Below are 14,284 nucleotides of genomic sequence, written 5' to 3'. Positions count from 1 at the left end.
GGGATGTTCCTACCCTCTCACCGGACTGAGAGGAATAGCATGAATTCCCATGGAGGAAAGTGACATGCTAAGCAAGGAAAAATCTTCTCTGTAACATTCCCTCCACCTCCCCCCGCCCCCCCACCCCCGCGCAATCCTCTGCCTTAAAAAACGTTACTCCTGGCCTAGCCCTTCCTCCTGCCAGCTCAGTTCCAGGCGCTAGAGCCCTAAGGGATTCTGATCAGGATGCATGTTTGCAGAAGTTAGAAGTTGCTGCCTCTGCTACTCCGGGTGAGCCTCTTCTCCAGCAAGAAAAGACTGATCCTGAAACCGAAGACAATTAATTGGGTTCCCTTCCATAGGAGACTTTGGCCTCCTCTGTTTTTCTTTTATTTATTTTCTATTACTGGTTTATGGGGAATCTGTTCTTGCACTTCACAGTTCTTTGTCCTCCACTCTTGTTAATGGGTCTGGAAGGCTGAATCATTTAGGCCAAGGTAGGGTGTCAGACTGCTCACATTCTCCATCCGGTCCTCAACAGGAATCCTCGTCTTTTTTCTTCCAAAGGATCAGTTTTCCCTTCACACCCAGGGCTTTTTTGTTTTTTCTTTTCTTTTGGGCAATCTGCCTCAAGGTAATATGAAAGATTAATAATATTTTCTTTAAACATATTTCCTTCTCTCTTTGTATTTTTTCAAGGGCTCCTCTTTTTCTTTCTAAATTATTATTCTTATCACCTAACATTGGAGAGCCTTGATATTGATTGCATTGAAAGATGCTGTTTAAAGACAATGCAGCTTCTTTGCTTTGTCATTTAAAATGTGTGTGTGGTGGGGGGTTGGAAATCCTTTTTTCTCTCTGTGAGCTCCAGGATGTTCTCCTTTCCTAAATCAAATTTTCATGCTTATTCATCAGGCCACTGATCTAAGTCATCTTTGCTTATTGAGGGAGAAATTGCAAGCACTGTCATCTAATAAAATGAAAACCGACAGGATAAAATACTGTCTTAAATACAACTAAACCAATTTAGTTATGAGCTTCTTCTCCTCATAGCCTCAGACAGCTGCCTGATGAGGTAATAAGGATAATTCTTTTTTTAAGAGGGGGAAAAAATAGCCTTTTAAAAATTCAAGGGACAAATGAAATATTTTTTAAAACAAACTGTGTATTAGATACAGAAAACCCATCTCCATTTATCTTGATGAACTGTATCACAGATGACAGTCTTGTTCTGACTCAGGTAGACAAGCGCAAAAAACAGAAGCAAAGGCCAATTTTGGGGGGAGTGTTTTGTGTTTTTTAGGAGGATTTAAAAAAAAACCACTCCAAAATTATCTGGAAAATAAAAATTCACTGTTTATGAGAGAGGTGTGGTAGCTTTCTGTGCCTTTCCTGACATAGCATGCTGATTTCAAGGAGCTAAGTAATAACAGGGAATAGTTCAGAAAAGTAAGCTCACCGTGTAGGGGGCTAAATAGTCTGTTTTAGGCTCTGTTATGGATGTGGTAACATTGGTTCACATCTGTTCAGAATGAATTTAATTGTCTTTTCCAAGTAACACCTTCCACACCCAACTCCCAAAGCCACTAACTGGTATCTTCCTTGGAAAGCTAAGGGTGGAAAATTTTGTAACCGTCTGGTGCAAAACTTCCAATTGTCTCTGCCCTTTAAAACAACAAAGGCTTTTATTTCTTCACATCATAGTCATGTGGTTCCATAGAAAAGCGATGCTATTCATTGGCTCCAGTTATTTAAATATTACTTATCTTGGCCAAGTCCCAGGTTTATCTAGATGAATTTCATTCTGATGTCAGGCCAGATTTGAAAATGGCCACCTTCGTAGTGCCACAATCCTGTGGTTGTAGTGAAACTCCAGCTTCAGGAATTACTCATGCAAGACCAGAAAGGGCAGCTTTTAGCATATACTTTCTGGCCTCTCTTTTACCAGACAATTTATGACTTTATAACATTGAGGATTTGTGATTACCAATGGCCAGGTTGCCTTTGGCTTCTTTTCACTTTAGTTGGGAGTGTTGGATCATTCAAAAAATGGAACATTTTGATCCCTAAGGCAGACTTTCAAGTATTAATGAAAGTTAGAAATGTCTAGATTGAATTAGGAGAATTAGAGGGGGGCCATGCTGAATTCTTCTAGACCCTACATGTGGAGGTGGTTTGTGTGGCAGATTCAGTGATTGTGTCTATTCCACCATTTTACTTGTTGGTTGAGGACTGTATTAGTTATCTGTAGTTGTATAACACATCACTCCCTAACACAACAGGTTAAAACAACAAATATTCAATATCTCACAGTTTCTCTGTGTTAGGAATCTGGATATGCTTAGATTGATCTTCTAGCTTGGGGTCTCTCACAAGACTGCAATCAGGATGTGGTCAGGGCTGCAGTTATTTCAAGGCTCAATTGGAGGAAGATCCACTTCCAAGCTCATAACAAGGCTTTTGGCAGGCCTCAGCTTCTTTTTTTAAAAAAAACTTCTTATTTTGTATGGGTATAGTTGATTAACAAACACTGTTGTGATAGTTTCAGATGAACAGCAAAGGGACTCAGCCATACTCAGCCATACCTATGCATGTATCCATCCATTCTCCTCCAAACTCCCCTCCAATCCAGGCTGCCATATAACACTGAGAGGAGTTCCATATGCTATACAGTAAGTCCTTGTTACCCATTTTAAATATAGCAGTGTGTACAGGTCCATCCCAAACTCTCTAACTACCTCTTCCCCCCATTCTTCCCCCCAGCAACCATAATTTTGTTCTCTAAGCCTATGAGTCTCTTTTTGTTTTGTATGTTCATTTGTATCTTTTTTTTTTTTTAGATTCCACATATAAGGGATGTCATACAGTGCTTCTTCTTCTCTGATTTACTTAACTCAGTATGATAGTCTCTAGGTCCATCCATGTTGCTGCAAATGGCATTATTTCATTCTTTTTAATGGTTGAGTAATATTCTGTCATGCATGTGTACCAAATCTTCTTTCTAGTTGTTGCCAGAGACATGGGTCCCTTACAGTGTTCACCTCTCATGTGGCCCACTTTGACTCCTGCCTCCCCTCCCCTGCCCTGAGATGGAAGTCATGGTCTTTTTGTAATCTAATCTTGGAAGTGACATCCTCTCGATTTTGCCTTACTCCATGCATTAGAAGCAAGAAACTAGGTCTATCCACAATCAAAGGGTAGTAGGGATTACTCTAGAATGTGAAAATCCATTAGAGGGCGAGCCATTGTAGAGATGGTTCACCACTAGGGTTATTTATTCCTTCCCAAAGTATTATGGAGATAATGCCTCAGAGAAAAACAACTCTTGGGTCTCTGACTTTGGAGTGTTCAGAGAAAGGGTCACAGATAACATGAGTTGGTTGATTATAATGCCACTTGCATCTGCTGAAGTCAGAACAGAATCCTAATTCTGGTCAACTGTTTTTTCAAACACATGTCTTTGGCCTAGAAGGAGAAAGAATATGGGACAGTTGATTAATACAAGGCTATCAGCAGCCCTGCAGAAAAACCTCCAAGTTCGGAAGGTAGCCATTCTGGGGAGTCAGATTGGTACTCAAGGACCAAAGGCTTCCCTGGTGGCCCAGATGGTAAAGAATCTGCCTGCAATGCGGGAGACCTGGCTTTGAGCCCTGGGTTGGGAAGATCCCCTGGAGGAGGGCATGGCAACCCACTCCAGTTTTCTTGCGGGAGAATCCCAAGGACAGAGGAGCTTGGCGGGCTACAGTCCATGGGGTCACAAAGAGTTGCATACCATTGAGCGACTAAGCACAGCACAACACACACCAAGGACTTGGACCAAGTCTGTAGAGAGACTTTGGCTATTTGGGTTGTGAGGTTAAAGCATCACTGGTAATTGTTTTGTTGTTATTTAGTCCCTAAATCATGTCTTGACTCTTTGCAATCCCATGGACTATATAGCCCACCAGGTTCCTCTCTCCATGGGATTTTCCAGGCAAGAATTTACCCATGTCTTTTTGCCAGTTTGGACAATAATGATGTGTGGGAAGGGTGGCAGAGGTGGTTAGTACAGACTAGGTTAGTTCTGCTTTTCACCATTTGATTTCCTGTGCTGCCTCAGGCGTCACTTAACATCCCTAGCTCTCCAGGGTGTTGTGAGAAATAATGAGATAATATTTGCAAAATGCTTGTAATCTATGGGCAAAAAATCATGAGGGCAGAATCCTGGTTTAGTTATATGGATGCAAATCATAGATATAAAATAAAAGAGCAAGTTAGGTGCATATTTTCTGGTGCTGGCTTTTTGTTGAGGTTGTGCTTTTTTTACAGTAGTGTGCTGGGAAGTGTCTACCAACTAGCCCTCTAGGGAAAAAAAGCCCTGACCGATGTACATTTGCCAATTTCCATGGTGTAAATACTGATACCATGGCTGATTTCATGTCACATAATATCACTGAACTTGGAGTTTGGAAAAGATACACATAATCAGCTCTCACAAGTCCCTGAGTACTGATCCTGTCACACCACTGGATTTGTAGGACTTATTCTGTTCAGATGACTTTGAGCATCAAAAATAGTTATATTTTTAATAGAATGACAACCATTTATAAGATACCAGTTGCTTTAGGTACACTAACTCAAATTTTATAACAATGCTTCACAGTTCCAAGTATAAGCTCCTTTTTATAGACTCAAAGCTTGGACTAAAATCTGGTCTATATAACATTTTTCACTTCACACTGCGCTGCTACTTGATGTCTTCATGGCAAATTTCACTAATATTGGTCCTTTTGTATCAAAAGGATCAAAAGCCATCCCCAAATTTAGAGATGTCCCAGAATTTCTAGGCTTGGGTTATCAAGCCCAGATTGGTGATGACCCCCTGAATATTATACCTATACAGGTTTCAAACCCACTTGGTAATGACCACTACTTTTTTCTAATTTTCCAAGGAGTGATTTAATTCCCATCACTGAAACTGCACCAGTGGGTTTCTAGATTAGGAGATGTCAGTGCTCTGCCCCAGCCCACGAGGGCAGATGGAAAATTTGACAGGGTACCAGGCCTTCCCATTTTGGCAGGCCAGGACGGTCAGCAGAGAGCTAGGAAAAGCTGCAAGAACAATTGCTCACAGTAGTAATAAAAGCCCCAGTGCCTTCTAGAAAAGTGAAGATGAGAGCTAGAGCAGTGGATCTCAAATCTGGCTGGTCATCAGCACCACCTAAAGAGTTTTTCCCAAAGTTTGGGCCCCACCTCAGACATGTTGAGTCAGAATCTCTGGCTTTGGACTTGGGATTTAATTTTTAAAAGCTCATCAGGTGATTCTTTTGAATTAGTCAGATGCGAGAACCTCTGACCCAGACTCATATTGCAAAGCAATGTATTGTGTTGCTCACGGCTCATAGAAGGTCTTTGGCCTTGCATAGAGTCCTCCTCACTCTACATGATGATGTTTTGAACTGAAGGATGAAATAATGAGGATGAGATATGTGGGGGGTGTGTGTGTGTGTGTGTGTGTGCGCACGCATGCACGTGCGCAGAAAGAGAAAATGTGGGGGTGGGGGGGTGTTGTTGGTTGATTGGTTGCAGGGTGTGATGTTGGGCCTGAGACCTCATTTATGAAGCTCAATGAGTTCCCAGTGGCTATTCTAAAAGGTAACAGCTTCTATTCCCAACAGTTAATTCATAGCATTTCCTCAGATGATGTTGCCATCCTTGTACCTTATACCACATTAACCCTCCCCTCAGATGACTGAGCCAGGAATAGGCAAGCATCTGACCTAGCCATGAGGTTGTCTGGCATGAGACCTCTGTCCAACAAATATGCCCACTGGCCACCCAATCAGATCCTTTCATTTGGGGAATCTGAGTGTAAAACATATTGGCAAAGAGCTGAGAAACATTCAGTGAGAAAGGAATGAGCAGAAACCAGGAAACAGAGTTGTTTCCTAGCTCCTTACCTTGGAATTCCACTATCCCCATTAATGAAGTCACCTGCCTCTCTGCCTGCTCTAGCAACTAGAGAGACCCTTTCTAACCATAGTGCTGGGGTTTGCAAAAGGGTGAAAACACAGGTCTCTTCTGGCTTTCTCCTGGGGCATGGGCCCATAGCTTTTGGAAGGCTGACCTCCAAGTATCAGCACCAACCCAGGAGAAGCATCCATTCAGGCTTGACTAACAAGGCTCAGTCTTGCAGTCACCTTCATCTTGCTCAATGGCCTAAGTAAAGCATTTGAGAAGATACTTCCTAGGACTGCAGTTGTCATTGAGTTGACTCAATTGAATGCTTGCAAAAGTGTTTCAAGATAGGAATTATCTATAAAGGCATAGGAAACCTCTTTCTTCTGAGTTATTATAAGAAAGAGAAATAAATGCTCTAAAATCAGATCAAATTGCCAACATCCGTTGGATCATAGAAAAAGCAAGAGCATTCCAGAAAAACATCTACTTTTGCTTTATTGACTATACCAAAGCCTTTGACTGTGTGGATCACAATAAACTGTGGAAAATTCTGAAAGAGATGGGAATACCAGACCACCTTACCTGCCTCCTGAGAAATCTGTATACAGGTCAAGAAGCAACCGTTAGAACCAATGAGTTCCCAGTGGCTATTCTAAAAGGTAACAGCTTCTATTCCCAACAGTTAATTCATAGCATTTCCTCAGATGATGTTGCCATCCTTGTACCTTATACCACATTAACCCTCCCTTCAGATGACTGAGCCAGGAATAGGCAAGCATCTGACCTAGCCTGGAACAATGGACTGGTTCAAAATTGGGAAAGGAGTATGTCAAGGCTGTATATTGTTACCCTGCTTATTTAACTTCTATGCAGAGTACCTCATGCAAAATGCCAGGTTGGATGAAGCACAAGCTGGAATCAAGATTTCCGGGAGAAATATCAATAACCTCAGATATGCAGATGACACCACCCTTATGGCAGAAAGTGAAGAGGAACTGAAAAGCCTGTTGATGAAGGTGAAAGAGGAGAGTGAAAAAGCTGGCTTAAAATTCAACATTCAAAAAGATTGTAGCATCTGGTCCCATCACTTCATGGCAAATAGATGGAGAAACAATGGAAACAGTGAGAAACTATTTTCTTGGGCTCCAAAATCATTGCAGATGCTGACTGCAGCTGTGAAATTAAAAGACGTTTGCTCTTTGGAAGAAAAGCTATGACCAACCTAGACAGCATATTAAAAAGCAGAGACATTACTTTGCCAACAAAAGTCTGGCTAGTCAAAGCTATGGTTTTTCCAGTAGTCATGTATGGATGTGAGAGTTGGACCATAAAGAAAGGTTACCACTGAAGAATTGATGCTTTTGAACTGTGGTGTTGGAGAAGACTCTTGAGAGTCCCTTGGACTGCAAGGAGATCAAACCAGTCAATCCTAAAGGAGATCAGTCCTGAGTATCCATTGGAAGGACTGATGATGAAGCTGAAGCTCCAGTCTTTTGGCCACCTGATGCAAAGAAATGACTCTTTGGAAAAGACCCTGATGCTGGGAAAGATTGAAGGCAGGAGGAGAAGGGGATGACAGAGGATGAGATGGTTGGATGGCATCACCAACTCGATAGACATGAGTTTGAGCAAGCTCTGGGAGTTGGTGATAGACAGGGAGGTCTGGTGTGCTGCAGTCCATGGGGTCGCAAAGAGTTGGATACGACTGAGTGGCTGAACTGAGCTGAACTGAAAATATATAACGTCCTTAGCATGGTGCAGATGCTGTTAGTTGCTGCTTAATATATGTTTTTCCTTTCTTTCACGGTAGTGGAGGCCCCAGTCTTTAGTCAGACATATGACCACTTGGAATAAAGACTCCATATAAAAACCTCCCTTGGGTCCTTCCATTAAGTTCTGGAATATCAACTGTGTGTGTGCAACAACACAGCTGGAACTGTGTCCCCTCCCCTCAAAGGCTGGAACTCTGGAGGCTATTGTAGACCACGAAGTGACCTTGAAAAGGAGAAAAAGATAGAAGGAGCGTGGTCCCTAGCACTGTGGTGGACTATACCAGCCTATGATGAACTCCCTCGGGATTCTCCAATATGAGATCAAAATAAACTTATGTCTTGTTTAAGCCAGTGTTATTTTAGGATTTCTTATGCCTCTCAGCCAAGCCTAATTCTAATATATCTCATCACATAGTAGGTACACATCAAATGTCAGTTTCCTTCCCCGTCTTTCTCTGAAGGTTCTATAGCTCTTTTGATGTTACTTCTATTTTCTCTTCTCTTTTAGGGCCTATCTTATACCACGTATTCATCTCAAAGGTCCTTGAGAAGAGAAACGATGTCTTATTTTTCTCTTTTGCCTTTCATAAGGTTCCATTTATTGAATCAAATTGAGTGGGATTGAGTCAGATGAAGTTAAGTGAAAAAAATTTTTTTAAACCTCTAAGTTGCAGAAATATAGCGTTGTGAAAGACTAGCTAAGGACACAAGATCTGGGGATCATGACAGACCACAAGCTAAACATGGGTCGACAGTGAAATGTTCTAAATTAAACGTGCTTTGGGATACATGAACCAAATTAAGTGACATGAAGGCAGCAGCAGAAACAGTAGTAATTAGAACAAGTTGAAAGGGAGATCCTCAAAGGGGAGGTGGCCATGGGGGGTGGGGGTGGTTAGTGGTGGAGAAATTTAATAATTAAAAAAATCTACTTAAAAAAAACAAAACTAGTTCCTGAGTCCTATGCCAGAGAATCTGCTTAAAATCTCCCATGTGCCCTGAAATGTACAGCTGGGATCCCAAATAGTTGAGAAGACTAGGTGAGAATGTTTGGTTGTTTCACTTGGAAAAATATAGGAAGTCATTTAACTGTCTTCCCGAGTCTAGGGACACTCGTTTTAGGATTTCTCTTTCCAGAGTATCAAACACAGGAGAAAGCCTTCAGTTACAGCTAAGGAAATGAGAGGAATTCCCCGGGTCTTGATCCAGCCGCTAACCCCCTTGGCCTTGAGCGAATCGGTTAACCTCTGTGGGCCCGTGTCTTCATTGATAAGGCCAGGAAGCTGGGCTCTGTGATCTGGCCCAAGGAGAGCCTTAGGCTTCTTTGGGGTTCCTCCCCTGGGCCACGACTTCTCACAATAGGGGCTTTGTCGTGTATTCTGTGGGAGTGACCCTCGAAGCCAAGCCAGCCTCTTCTCAGCTCCTCACGGAGTGGCACAGAGCAGCCCCTTCGCTGTGCCCGACGTGTGCCCTGAAGGCGAGCGCGCGGTCTGAGAGCGCCCTTGAGGGCCACTTACCCACCGCTTTTCTTCTCGTTCACATTTACACTTACTCCCTTCCGCCTCTGCCTGCCCCTCCTTCCTATTGTAAAATAGTACTTTAAGCTCTCGAGCCAGGCTCTTCAATTAAGGTGTAGACAAAGTGGTTTGACTCCACTTGGTTAAAAACGCTGTGAATGGAAGAGAACACAAACCTCAAAACATTTGCCTTTCAAAGCCGGGGGACAGTGGGGTGGGGGTGGGAGGCGCGGCGCGGAGGAGAAACTGTGACGGGATCTCGAATTTGCCAGATGTCAGTTTAAAGGCACCTAAAGAATTCCTAAGCCTTTGTTTACCAAATCCTCTCTCTACTGGGTCAGAAACTCACTGCAGCCGGGGCCTGTGGCCCCTTGCAGGAGGGGCCACCGAAAGGCCAAAATCGGTTGGTCAGGGGCCAGGGGGTTGGGGGAAGGTATTTGAATTTTGTTTCTTTCCCTGTCTTAATTATCTGGGGCTGCCCTTCGAGAAATGGTCCTCTTTGCGTTGAGAAATGAACTCTTAATCGCCACAAATGAGGGCAATCAACCCATTTACTAAATAAACACAGATCATTGCAGACTGGCTGTCCCTCTTTGTGATTTAATTTGAGAACAGCTTCACCTGAAGGAGGAGGCGAGGCGTGGCTGGGTCCGAGCAACCTGGCAGGGTCCCTAAGGGAGGGTGGCAGGTTGAAGAGGTGGTTAGGAGAGGTTGGAGGGAGCTTGAGAAGGCTTTGAGGTTTCCTTTCCCTGTGTAAATTGAAGTCCCTCCCTGGCTTGGGTCTTACCTTCTGAGTTTATCTGGGGCCTTCCGTTAAATGGTGTTAATTTTGGCTTTGAAAGTGTGAAGTTGGTAAAAGCAACTTTTATTAGAATGCTGGCTATCAGAAATCTTGGGGGAGGGGAACAGAGAAGCCCTTTATTTCTTAGCTAACTCTCTCATTCATGTGTTGAGGAATCTCTCCTTGCTTTTAATCCCCCTTCTCAGTCAGCAGTTACTTTGTTTTTAAGTGGTCACAGAGGTTTATTCAAGTCCTGGGTAGTTACACTGCAGTCCATGCTGCATACATGATTGAATGAATGAAAAAAAGTGAAAGTTGCTCAGTCCCCTGTCTGGCTCTTTGCAAGCTCATGGACTATATATAGTCCATGGAATTCTCCAGGCTAGAATACTGGAGTGGGTAGCCTTTCCCTTCTCCAGGGGATCTTCCCAACCCAGGGATCAAACCCAGGTCTCCCACATTGCAGGTGGATTCTTTACCAGCTGAGCCACCAGGGAAGTAAGGCACCTCTTAAGGATGAAATAAAATCCCATGGCCTTCATTTATTTTTAAAAATATGTGTTTATATATATTTACAGATTACAGTGTGCCAGGCACTGCTCGGAGAAGGCAATGGTACCCCACTCTAGTACTCTTGCCTGGAAAATCCCATGGACGGAAGAGCCTGGTCGGCTGCAATCCATGGGGTTGCTAAGAGTCGGACACGACGGAACAACTTCACTTTCACTTTTCACTTTCATGCATTGGAGAAGGAAATGGCAACCTATTCCAGTGTTCTTGCCTAGAGAATCCCAGGGACGGGGGAGCCTGGTGGGCTGTCGTCTATGGGGTCGCACAGAGTCGACACTACTGAAGCAACTTAGCAGCAGCAGCAGGCACTGCTGGTAAGGTAATGAATGTATCCCTGCCATCATGGAATTAATAATCTTTTTAAAAACTGAAGTATAGTTGATTTACAATGTTATGTTAATTTCTGCTCTATAGCAAGCTGACTCAGTTATATTTATATATATATGCTTATACATATATATGTGACTCAGTTATATATATATATATACACACATGTCTTTATGTGTGTACATATGTATATATAACCTCCCCCACCCTCCCTTGCTATACAGCAGAAATTAACACAACATTGTAAATCAGCTATACTTCAATTTTTTAAAAGATTATTAATTCCATAATATACATATTCTTTTTTAAAATATTATTTTCCATTGTGGTTTACCATAGGATATTGACTGTATTTACTTGTGCTATGCACAAGGACCTTGTTATCTGTTCTGTATATACTCCAAGCTTCCACTTCATCCCTCCCCTACAGAAACAAGTCTGTTCTCTATGTCTGTGAGTCCATTTCTTTTTTGCAGATAAGTTCATTTTTGTTGTATTTTAGATTCCAAATATTATAATGTATTTATTTTTGTCTTTCTGACTTACTTCACTTAGTATGATACTCTCTAGTTCCACCCATATTGCTGCATTCTTTTTTGTGGATGAATAGTATTCCATTGTATATACATACCACATCTTTATCCATTCATTTGTTGATGAACCTTTAGATTGTTTCTGTGTCTTGGCTATTGTGAATAGTGCTACAATGAACATAGGGGTGGCATGTATCCTTTAGAACTATAGTTTTGTCTGGATATATGCCCAGGAGTGGGATTGCTGGATCATATGGTAGCTCTATTTTTAATTTTTAAAGGAACTTCTATACTGTTCTTCCTAATAGCTGCACCAATTTATGTTCCCACCAATAGTGTAGGAGGGTTCCCTTTTCTCCACACCTTCTCTAGCATTCCTTGTTTGTAGACTTCTTTGATGAGGGTTGTTCTGACTGGTGTGAGGTGGTACCTCATTCTAGTTTTGACTTGCATTTCTCTAATAATTAGCATTATTGAGCATCTTTTCATGTGCCTGTTGGCCATCCCTATGCCTTCCTTAGATAGATGTCGATTTAGTTCTTTGGAATTAATAATCTTGATGAACAAATGAATTGGCTTTTTGTGATGACATTGAGTTTGTATCAAAATTATAAGGGGAGTCTGGCACTGAACTAGGAGCCAGCCCATCCTGTGATTAAAAAGGAGAGACTGAACTGGAGAATGGTTTGAGGGATTTATTTTTCAGAAAGAACATCAGAGTTCAGTAATTTTTCTCTTTCATTTTACAGATGAGAAAACTGAAGCCCAAGATGGTGGATTGAATTGTCTAAGGGTTCAGAGAATGACAAAACTAGAATTCACATGTTTGGGCTCTTGGGCCCTGTGATTTAATCTAAGAACTTTGCATATGATGACCTGACTTTACCTATCTATTTATCAACTATCTATTTATTTATCTCTGCTTCATGCTGACCTCACATTGGAAATGACTCGTGGGTGCTCCAGAGTGAAAGGTCACAGGTGACTGGCGAAGCGAGGGGCCTCAGGCTGGCTTGTGCCGAGAGTTGCACAGGGTGCTCGTGACGCGTCTGCTGTGCTTATGGGCCACAGTCTGAGCTGAGCCCCCACAGCTGTGCTGTGTCAGGAAGGTGCTGGAAAGGGGGCTGCAGAAACTACTGTGGAGCCAGCTGGACCCCACAGTCAGGGGAGGGGCTTGGGGCAGCTCCTGCTGGCTCTTTGAGCTGGGGAGAGGACTGTTGGCCCATTCCTGTGGCCTCCAGCAGACTTGTGAAGAGCTGCTACCAAAATGGAGGAGTTTTGAAAACAGCCCAGGAGGTGGGAGAGGAAACATTTAGAGAAGAAATAAACAAAAGAGGCGACAGACTTCTCACTCTAGCAAAAGGGGCTTTGGCTTACCTGTGAAACTTCACTCCTCCTCTTCCCCTGGCCTAAAATTTATCAAGCTAGCCACTGCTCCCAGAGATGACTCATTGTTTTAAAGCCTTAGTTCTGAAGACCATATTGGTCCTGCTGTGTCTTAGCACCCAGTGTTGATGATACCCTGGCTTAAATTCCAGCCGAACGGTTAAGACAAAGCCAACTGACAGACTCCAGTGTCTGGTATTAGTCGTATCGTTACTATGTTTATTAACAGCTAACGTTTATCAAAGGCTTACCATGCCAGGCATCGCGCTAAACCCTTAACTGGCACTGTCTCCTTGAATCTTTGTCCTCACGACAGCCCTTTGAGATGGTGACTATTTATTGGGCCCATTTTATAGATGGGGAAACAAACGTAAAGAGAAGTCCAAAATCACACAGTTGGTGGATAAAAGAACAGGACTTTGAACCTAGTTCTCACTTGGAAGAAAAAAAAAAAAAAAACTAGTGGGAAGGAAAGTAGTAAAGGGAAGAAGTTGAGTCTGCTTCTAAGCACCTAAGTATGTCTGGCCTGGAGAAAGCCCCAGAAAGCAAACAGACAGAGTGAGCACATGTTTTTTATGGAAGCTTCCTTGAGGATGTGTTTCTATCTAAATACCCGCTTTGCAGCCAGCTGTCCAAGACGACATCACAAGAACAGGACATTCTTGGGATACTGGGTCACTGTAAGGTCTATAGGATGCTGGGCCTCCCCCAGGGGCCATATCACATTTTTCACTCTGCTAGGGGGAGTGATGAAGTAGTTTTCCCATTAATTATTCTGGAAGTTCTTATATTTGTTGTAGTGGGGACTTCTCTTTCTTTGGAGATGCAGTTTGAGAGTAATGGTTGAGAGCAGAGGTTTTGTAGATTTAAATCCTTATTCAGGGACTTCCCTAGTGGTCCATTGGCTAAGACTCTGTGCTTCCTATGGAGGGGGCCCAGGTTTGATCCCTGGTCAGGGAACTAGGTCCCGCCTGCTGCAACTAAGGATTCTGCATGTAGCAACAAAGACCGAAGATCCTGGGTGCCGCAGCAAATACCCAGCACAGCCAAATAAATACATAAAATAAATATTTTTTAAAATGCATGTTCCGCAGTTTGTTATTTTGTGGCTTTGGACAACCTGCTTACTGCTGTGGGTTTCAGTTTCCTCATCTGTAAAATGGTGATAATACAAACACCTGCTTCACAGGATTATGAAGATCAAATGAGATAATGCAGTGACCTTAGTGTCTGGCATGTTGTAAATGTTCAATAAAGGGTAATTATTATGGTTCTTTAATGGTTTTAAAGAGATCTAGGTCTAGGCAGATGGGGGTTAAAGTTTCTGGTTTCTCAGAAGGCCACCAGCATCCTCTATGCTCAATTGAGAATGAGAATACTGTAGAAACGGCAGGGTCAAGGAAAAGTCATGTTTCCCATTGAGTATTTTGAGTATTCCAGTGAATTAATAAGCTGCCGAGAAGGATATTTGAAAGTTGT

General features: G+C 42.6%; 1 long non-coding RNA gene across 1 annotated transcript; it reads left to right on the top strand.

The window, feature by feature from the left end:
* Window positions 1-9,862: 9,862 nt before the first annotated feature.
* LOC129646642 (uncharacterized) lies at window positions 9,863-13,987 on the top strand. Its single transcript, XR_008712078.1, has 3 exons — window positions 9,863-10,060; window positions 10,568-10,873; window positions 12,169-13,987. It is a non-coding gene; the product is annotated as an uncharacterized LOC129646642 (long non-coding RNA).
* Window positions 13,988-14,284: the final 297 nt, after the last annotated feature.

This window comes from Bubalus kerabau, chromosome 3 (genome assembly GCF_029407905.1).
Source record: "Bubalus kerabau isolate K-KA32 ecotype Philippines breed swamp buffalo chromosome 3, PCC_UOA_SB_1v2, whole genome shotgun sequence".
In the NCBI taxonomy this organism is placed as follows: domain Eukaryota; kingdom Metazoa; phylum Chordata; class Mammalia; order Artiodactyla; family Bovidae; genus Bubalus; species Bubalus kerabau.
The sequence above is the reverse complement of the archived record's forward strand: the minus strand, read 5'-3'. Positions and strand labels throughout refer to the sequence as shown.